This window comes from Lathyrus oleraceus, chromosome 7 (genome assembly GCF_024323335.1).
Source record: "Lathyrus oleraceus cultivar Zhongwan6 chromosome 7, CAAS_Psat_ZW6_1.0, whole genome shotgun sequence".
NCBI lineage: Eukaryota > Viridiplantae > Streptophyta > Magnoliopsida > Fabales > Fabaceae > Lathyrus > Lathyrus oleraceus.
Genome location: NC_066585.1, coordinates 397,387,160 through 397,396,208, shown reverse-complemented (window position 1 = coordinate 397,396,208; position 9,049 = coordinate 397,387,160). Strand labels below are relative to the sequence as shown.

Here is a 9,049-nt window from a genome sequence, read left to right as displayed (position 1 = left end):
TGTTGAACCCTTGATTTTTTGTGTCTTGTTTCATCTGATTTATGACTATAGCCTCTTGCATTCATCTGCATAGGCTTAACAGACTTTTGCACCCACATGGCTTTCTCTTGGGTTACCTAACAATGAGAACCTAGGTTAGCTTTATATGTTCATGCATCCTTTATTTGTTAATCAATCATATTCCTTTGATTTGGTTTGTTCCAATTCCCATTGGACCTACTAAATCCTTTCATCTATTACCACTTCCCTTTTGTCTTTGTTAAGTGACCATAAGCCCCTTGGTCACTTCATAGGACTTGACTTTGTCACTTTGGAGCATCAACCTCTCAACAAGTTCAAGCCCCTTAGTGGACTACAACTTTCATCAGTAGTCATTCATCTAACTCATCCCCACAAGCATCTTTGGGACCCTGCTCCAACAACTTGCCAGTCATTGACTAGGCTTGCATGCCATGAGCCTTAAGCAATAGAGAATTATGAGAGAGGATCTTCCCTACACTTGTCTAGAATATCTTTGGGTACGTGACAAATGACCCAGTTGCTTATAGTATTTTCCTCTATTCACAGACTTTAGTGCAATTCTAGTTAGTTCACTATCAAGTATACCTTCAACCCATATGGCTCCTCTCTTCAAATCCTTTGGTTTAAATACCAATGCAATCTCTTTCTTTTTTAGGGTTGAAACCTTCATGGTTATTCCCTGGGTTAACACCTTTATGGTTATTCCCACTCTTTCTTTTTAGGGTTGACACCTTCATGGTTATTCCCTCGGTTGACACCTTCATGGTTATTGCCTCATTTTGGTTTGAACACCACTGCAACTTCCTTTTTAGGGTTGACATCTTCATGGTTATTCCCTGGGTTGATGCCTTCATGGTTATTCCCTGGGTTGATGCCTTCATGGTTATTCCCCTCTCTTGGTTTAAACACCTTTCCCTTACCATGTTAGACCCGTGCTTTGGCAAGACCCTTGTCATATGAGTCTCCATCTTTGACAAGTTCCTGCTTTCCTTCCTTACAATGTTAGACCTAGTGCTTTGGTAAGACCCTTGTCATGTGAGTCTCATATTTTGACAAGTTTTCTTTATGTTGGTTTAGACACCATTGCAATTCCTTTTTCTTTTGGAACCCACCTTTATGGTTAACCCCCATCTTTTTCCTTTGGTTTAAACACCACCCCTAATCTTATCTCTTTCTCAGTCTCTGTCCTCCGAACTACGAAGCTCTTAGTTTCTCATTTCACAATGAGAATACATAGGCACAAGGATGCGAATCCTTGGCGAGCACTTCTCTTTCTTTTCCTCCTTTTCTCTCTTTGGTTCTCTGAACTACGAAGCTCTTAGTTTCTCATTTCACAATGAGAATACATAGGCACGGGGATGCGAATCCTTGGCGAACACTTCTCTTTCTTTTCCTCCTTTTCTCTCTCTGGTTCTCTGAACTACGAGGCTCTAGCTTTCTCATTGCACCATGAGATTATGTAGGCATGATGGCCCTAATCGTCCTCGAGCATTCTTTTACTAACCCTTTTCTGTTTTGCAGGTAAATGAAGATAGCAACACCTATCCAGGAGAGAGCATTCATGAATGTTCCCATGGAGTACCATGGATGTGAGGGGTGCTAATACCTTCCTCTTGCATAACAGATTCCCTTACCCGTTTCTCCGTGTTTATTTTTCCCATGGGGTTTTCTCAATGTTTTCCATTCCTTCTTTTATGATAAATAAAGTTCAGTGGCGACTCTGATGTACCTTTGAGCGTGTGATGAATTCGGTGGACTTATTTTTGCTAGCTTCAGCTGGTGACTCTGCATGGGTCATCCTCTCATGTTCATTACATTAGATCTTTAGCTTTGATTCCAAGTCAATAATACTTTCAAATTCCTAGGGCATAGATTCATGTTTGCATTGATGCATTGCTTATCTTAGTTCATTGCTTATTTTGGTCCATTGTGACGCATAAGGGCTTGCATCCCTGATTCATCTATGAATTTTGGTCCATTTGGTTCATGTATTATCATATGCTTATGATCTTTATGATTCAACTGATCAAAAATTTCCGATTTGGTTTCTTCAATGATCATTTAAAAAGTCAGGTCCATAGTTTCTTACAAGATTCATGTTCAAACTTATCCATTCAATCCAAATATCAAGTGCAAGTCATGTTCACATAAAATCCATTCAAGGTGTCTTATTTCATTCAAAATGTCAATTCCATCATTACAATCCATCACAAGTGTTCATACATTACAAAAATTACACAACAATTATGTTGACCAAATGTTAACTTTGGTCAATAGTTGAATTTTTGGTCAAGTTTGACCAAAGTCAAGTCAACCACTCTTCATCCTAAAACCCTAAATCCCCATCCTATTTCTAATCTGATATTCAATGTTTGACTCTTGATCTTTTGTTGACCATTCCATGATGGATACTTTAAATTACAACTTGGATGCCATGATTTGTTGTCCAACCATTGTCCACTTCATAGCATGCTTGATTGATGAACATAAACCAAGCCAGTGAATCAAGATCATAATTTGAAATGAGATCAGAAATGCAACATAATACAAATAAAACATGGCATATTCATCATTATCAATCATTAGCATTCATTCCCAATCATTAGCAATCATTAGCATTTACTAAATCATTAACAAGCATTTAACCCTAACCAATTCATTAACTATTATGTGTTCACACTAACTTTACCACGTTCATTAGCAAGTCTATTTAAGTTTTACCAACATTACAGACTTAACTCCATTCTAAACTTCCATTCATCATCACCAAATCAAAACACCATTGGCCTATTTGCATCGATACTGCTAGCAGGGCACTTCTAATTGAACTAAGACACAAACAATTAGCTTTTACATTACAGTTCCAACACATTTGAGCTAACTAACATCATGCATCCTTTTCATAATTCCTATCAGTATCCAATTAATATAACAACTGGCCAATTTCTCCAACACCTAGCTATTCCAAACTTCAGATTAATAAATAAGTTAAACTAATATTTTTTTGCATTATGCACATTTTAATGGGTTATTCACTATCTGTCATTAAAGTGAAAAATTTTACTAACTTATGGCTATTATTCACATTCACATTACAAATTTCAGTAGAATAATATTACCAATAGCCATCACACAACCACTAACAGAAAATCGAAACTAACATTCATTCACTATGGAATCAGTACATGACATACCTCACAACAATCTGTAGAAAGCATGAGCATTGGAAGCCATCGAGCCAGCCATCCCGCATCACTAATTAAGCATCACACCACGCAAATGAAAATCTTGCAGCAAGTGTACACAACCTGCACCAAATCAAGCAAAATGGCAGCATTTCACAATTAGTAGTTCAGTATTATCTTACACACATCACTAAGCCAATTCAACACATACAAACAGAACTCAAAATCATAACAAACCATCCACACTTCCAAGGCTCAAGCAATATTTAGATTTGCTTATGATTCACAAGGAGCACGTCCAACCTACATAAACCAGCTCAACATACATAATCCAAACATTCGAAAATAATACATCGTAAGCACAAAACCATACACATGCTAACATCCAAACTCAAGCAACATAACAGGCTTCCTTATGCCAAGTTAGAACTAACATAATTCTGACACTAACAGCCTAACCTCTTTTTTATATCTCATAGTCAATTTTGAATTTCATAATAATAATAGTTAACCAATTTAAGTAATAGATTAACACTAATGTCAACAAATTTTCTAACAGAATTTCAAGCATTGACATAATTAACCACCTGTTAACTGAGTTTCCAAACAAATAACCGATTTCCCTTCACTCACCTCTAACTAACATTTCAACCTCCTAACTGTTTCAACTAACTAACCACTTTTCAACTAATCTTAACAAACTTCTCTAACAGAATGGATGGAGAGGGATGGAGTAATAGAATCATCCGAATCAGAAGGTTATAAAAGGAGCTCACCCTTCACCAAGTTCAGACTCTGATTTTCTCACTAAGAATTAGACCTTGATTCTGCAAGTGCCTCAACGGAACCTCAATTCTACAAGTGCCTCAACGGAACCTCGATTCTGCAAGTGCCTCAACAGAACCTCCTTTTTGCAAGAGCCTCAACCAAACCTTTATCCAACAAGAGTTCAACCGAATCTTCGGTTTGCGAAGGCTTCAATCACAAGAGAGAAGGCATCATTTCCACCATTTTTCTTAGAGCTTCAGAATCCGAAATAGAAGCTACATCGGGAAGGAGGAAAGGAGAAGATACGCAAAATGGATCAAAGCTCGAATGTGCCACCTGGAACCTGGAAGATCAACAGAAGCGTATCAATTCGTCCTTGGTGCGAGGTATTCGTTTTACTTCTCCAAGAATTCACATCGTTTAACTGGAGGGAAAACAAGCATGCGGCGCCTCATGTAGAGCAAACAGGATATGAACGCAGACCTTGAAGAGAGTGTGGAAGCGAGCGGCAGGAACAAAGTACGGCACCGTGAGGAGTCTCTTTACAGGTTTGAATTCATTGAATCTTTAGCTTCAGTCACATAGGTTAAAGAATGAAGGGAATGGATCCTGGATTGGATTGGAAGGTTGGGCCTAAGGTCCAAAACGTTTATGCATTTCGCTCCCTGCACTCCCGTGTCTAGGGGTGTTCAGATCCAATCCAATCAAAAAAAAAAACCAAAAACCGAACCGAAAAAACCGAAATCCAAAAAAACCGATTTTTTTTGGATGTATTTGGATCACCATGTTGCATAACCGATCGGTTCGGTTCGGTTTACGGTTGGCTTCATGAAAACCGAACCGGTCCAAACCGAACCGGTATTACTTCCATTTACTCATCCTATTAAATTAATTATATTCACTTTAATGCAGCTTTGGTATGTTAGTGTCATATATATTTGTCATATATTTAATTTATATTACAAGTCTCCCTATAAGCACTAAGTAAGCAGGTCTCCATATAAAATATTTATTACAGCAATAGCAATGTCTATTTCGTTGGGATAGATATTGTCCATATATTATAATGAATCTTTGCAACAATGACATCAAATAGCCATATAATATGAAAATTAGATATTGTCTTAGTAGACGTTGGAGGCATAATTGTAACTGGTATTGAAATATATTCGTTTTAAATTTCACAGTGTTGATTTAAAAACCGATTCAACCGAACCGAAGTAAACCGTATAAATTGGATTGGATTGGATTGGATTTTTCTTGTTGTCATCCAAAAACCGAACCAAACCGTATGCTTTATATATTTTGGATCGGATGATATTTTGTCTCAAAACCGATCCAAACCGGACCGTGAACACCCCTACCCGTGTCCGCTTGGTATTGGCTTTTTTTTTTTTTGCAAGAAAGATTCTGGGCTTAAAGCCCATTCATTGCACCACACCTAATTCGTTTTCACACCCATGTGCTAACGGGCCTGCACCCCCTCCTTTCCTCTAGGGCCGATTTCAGCTCCTGATTGGGCTTGGGTTTTTTTTGTGTTGGATTTAATTAAAAATTGGTAGATTAATTAGTCATTAGGGAATTTAGTTAATGATTAGGATTTAATTAGCGATTAAATTCTTGATTAGTGAATAGTTAGCTAGTAGCTAATTAGATTTAGAAGTAAATAAGATTAATTAGTTTTTAATTGATATTTTGAAAAATGACCTTTTTACACTTTTAGGATTATTTTGGTATTTTGACCATAAAAATAGATGATCCCCTAGGGTTAATCTTGACATAGAATTTTAATCAAGTTTCAACAATTAGATGTCCCCTTAGGTATAACCCTTGAATAATTCTAACCCCCGATTCAAGTTGATCAAAAGAGATTTTGATCAACTAAATCCTTGAATATTGTATAACCCGCGGTCTAAAAACCCGTGGTCACTTAATAATACTTTTTCTGTATGCTGTGAAGCTCGAGGCTTCAAGTCAAAATCTCAATCAAGGCATCCTCAATCATACCAAGCAGTGGATCATACAAAGTAACATCAAAGGTGGTTCTTCAAGAGCTTGTTAATCAATGTTAGAATTGTGTGGCATGAGCCTTAAGCAATACAGAAGGGATGAGACTGGAGAATTCCTACCCTCATTCTGAAGATCTTTGGGTACGGCTGTTGTACCCCAAAATTTTCCTCCCCATTTTTTTTCACATCTCAATCCAATTATTTGGCTAGGGTTCAGTTGCATACATTAATAACTCATGCATAAGCATCATTCGTTGTTATGGATTCCAAATGCTTGGCTTCTGGAGTTGGGGTTCGTTTGTGCAATAACTGGAAAGGTATGGCTTAGACTGGCACCAAGGCTCTTGGGCCTCCAAAACCCTAAATCTTCTAAGGATGGGGATCATGGAGCTTTGGATTTGCTTGAGAAGCATCTTGATTGGTTCAAAGACCTAGATTGAAGGTTATGCCTCACAAAACCCTAATCAGGGATGCTTGGTACTTGTGTGCCATTGTGATATGACTTTTGACCATGGGATTGACTGAAACTCTAATTCATGAGGATGAGGTCCCTGACCATCTTGTTATGCATCATCAACCATTAAACTTGCTTTGGGCATAAGAATCATTCATTTGACCTACATGTCTACATGCTTGGGATTTCATCTGGTTGAAGGTTTTGTTCAAGCATCCATACATATGAGTTCTACTTGGACATTCTTAATCCATTGATTCTAAGCCCATGGTACTTTCAAGATCAAAGGTCTTTGGTTTTTATTCATGTTTGTATTGGTGCTTTAATCTTTGGTCCATTGATTGTCCTTGATCCTCTTTGATTCATAGGGGGCATTTATTCTTGATTCACCCATGTATCTTGGTCCATTTGGTTCATGTGTTATTATGTGCTCATGATCCTTATGATTCAATTGATTAATGATGTTTTGATTCATTCATAAACCAATTTGTTTTTTTTATTAAAGTTCATTCAAAAGTCAAAGTTGGTTCACATCCAATTTATGATCATTTCATTCAAATTATTGACCACTTCATTCATTTATTAATGCACAAATAATCCATTACAAAAAGAAATAAAAAATTACATCTTTCATAGTTGACTTTTTGGTCAACTGTTGACCTTTTGGTCAAACAGTTGACCAAAGTCAACCATGGAATTCCTTCATTCTAAACCTAATTTTGAGTGCATCTCCATCCATACTTGACTCCATAAGCTTCCATGTGGATTTACAAGCAAGCAAACTCCATTTTGTAACTTTGGTCATCATGCCTTGGATTTAGTCATTTTTGCAATACCATGGTCTTCTTTCCTTGACAAAACCATACCACATTGTTATAAGCTTTGGCTTGCCTCATGCCAAATCATGCAATCACATACATTACATAAACATTGCCTAAAACAAATTGAAAACCATTTGTTAAAAGCCAACAAAACCAAAGCTTACCACATGTTGTTAACTTGCTGCAACTTGGCCTTTTGCCCCTGCTTGCTACAGCTTGAAACCTTACCCTGTGTAACACTCCTTTTTATACCCCAAAATAATTAACATATAATCAGAGTGAATAAGCACGCATATAAACAAAAGGGCGTCACATCGACATTTTCAAAAACTAAAAGCTTTCAAAAACCAACATCATTCATCATCAATATACAATACACCTGGTCATTTAAAATAACACATTTCAAATATCATGAATATACAAGAATATGCGTTCACAGCGGAAAATAATGAATACTCATGTATTTCATAAAATGATCCATGTCCCATACCATGATCATCTCTCAATAATCTCCTGAAGATAAAATAAAACCTTATCCAGAATATTTGGCACTATAGCCTTCCAAACCACAAATTGCAAATAAACATGTTCACAAGTAATAACGTAATACATATCCAATTAAGACATGAGTTCAATACTACTAATCTACCCAGTGTTACATGACCAGAGCATTGACTCGCTACCTAGTCTCTAAAACCAAAACACGGAAACTCTCCGGCTAAATCTCGAGTGAGCTACATTCCACTTACTTCCGCAATACTACTCTTGAGTATCTGCACGATGCCCATGTGAAGGCAACATTCAAACAGAAGGGTGAGAATTTGAATCATTATGAAGAAGTATAATAAAGCACAATGGTTAAATCAACAATTAAAGGAATTCATCACACCTTGTATAACCATGTAAATAATACTAACCAATATTCATTTCACATGTTTCAAGCATACATCAAAACTCAAGGAGTATAATATTAAAATTCAAAACTATATTCCCAAATATACACATCACTATAATTATCACATAATCACATATTTTACCAAGTTATGTATCCAACATCACCAATTTCAATTACCATATCTCATACACACATAACAATCACATCAATGCATATATTCAATTATCACATAACTCTAATGTGACTCAATGTAAGACATGTGACTCTATGCATGTGGTTCCGCAATGTGAACCCAACGTTTCACCGCTTTTCGATTCAATATCTAGAATCCAAGCCATGCTTTCGATCCGGACAAGATCAAAGCCACTACGTCTATTTCCAATTAAGGATCAACGTCTTCTACGCCTATTTCCATTCAAGGATCAACGTATATTACCATGTGAACCCACAGTTTCACCGCTTCCACCATACAGCCGACTATGCCATGAATGAATATACAAATACCAACAATATATGCAATTAAGATCATCTCTACCATCTTAACATTCCACATATAACCATAATTCAACTCTATGAATTATCCACCAATGGTACGTATACACATTCATAACAAATATACTATTCACATATATAGGCTAATCATCAAATACGCACACTTAGATTTTATTTCAAAATGGTTACAGCATTTAAAAGTTCTCAATTTTCCCTTTTTCTACAGTGGTAACCGATTAACGCTTTTGGGGTAACCGGTTAACACGAAACAAAATTCACTTCCTGGCAGATTTTTATATACGTAACCAGTTAACACATTTGGGGTAACCGGTTAACACGAAAACAAAATTCAGTCTCTGGGTAGATTTTTAGCATGTAACCGGTTAACATGTTTGGGGTAACCG

At 36.7% G+C, this 9,049-nt stretch overlaps 1 long non-coding RNA gene across 3 annotated transcripts; it reads right to left on the bottom strand.

Annotated features, from left to right (window-relative positions):
- Positions 1 to 2,163: 2,163 nt before the first annotated feature.
- On the bottom strand, positions 2,164 to 4,606 carry LOC127105616 (uncharacterized). 3 transcript variants are annotated; one of them, XR_007795056.1, is made up of 4 exons: positions 3,983 to 4,554; positions 3,444 to 3,509; positions 3,216 to 3,329; positions 2,164 to 2,493 (listed from the first exon to the last, which is right to left on the bottom strand). It is a non-coding gene; the product is annotated as an uncharacterized LOC127105616 (long non-coding RNA). The 3 variants fall into 3 exon arrangements; XR_007795057.1 differs by having other exon boundaries at positions 3,216 to 3,509; positions 3,983 to 4,558; XR_007795055.1 differs by having other exon boundaries at positions 3,216 to 4,606.
- Between the last annotated feature and the right edge of the window lie 4,443 nt (positions 4,607 to 9,049).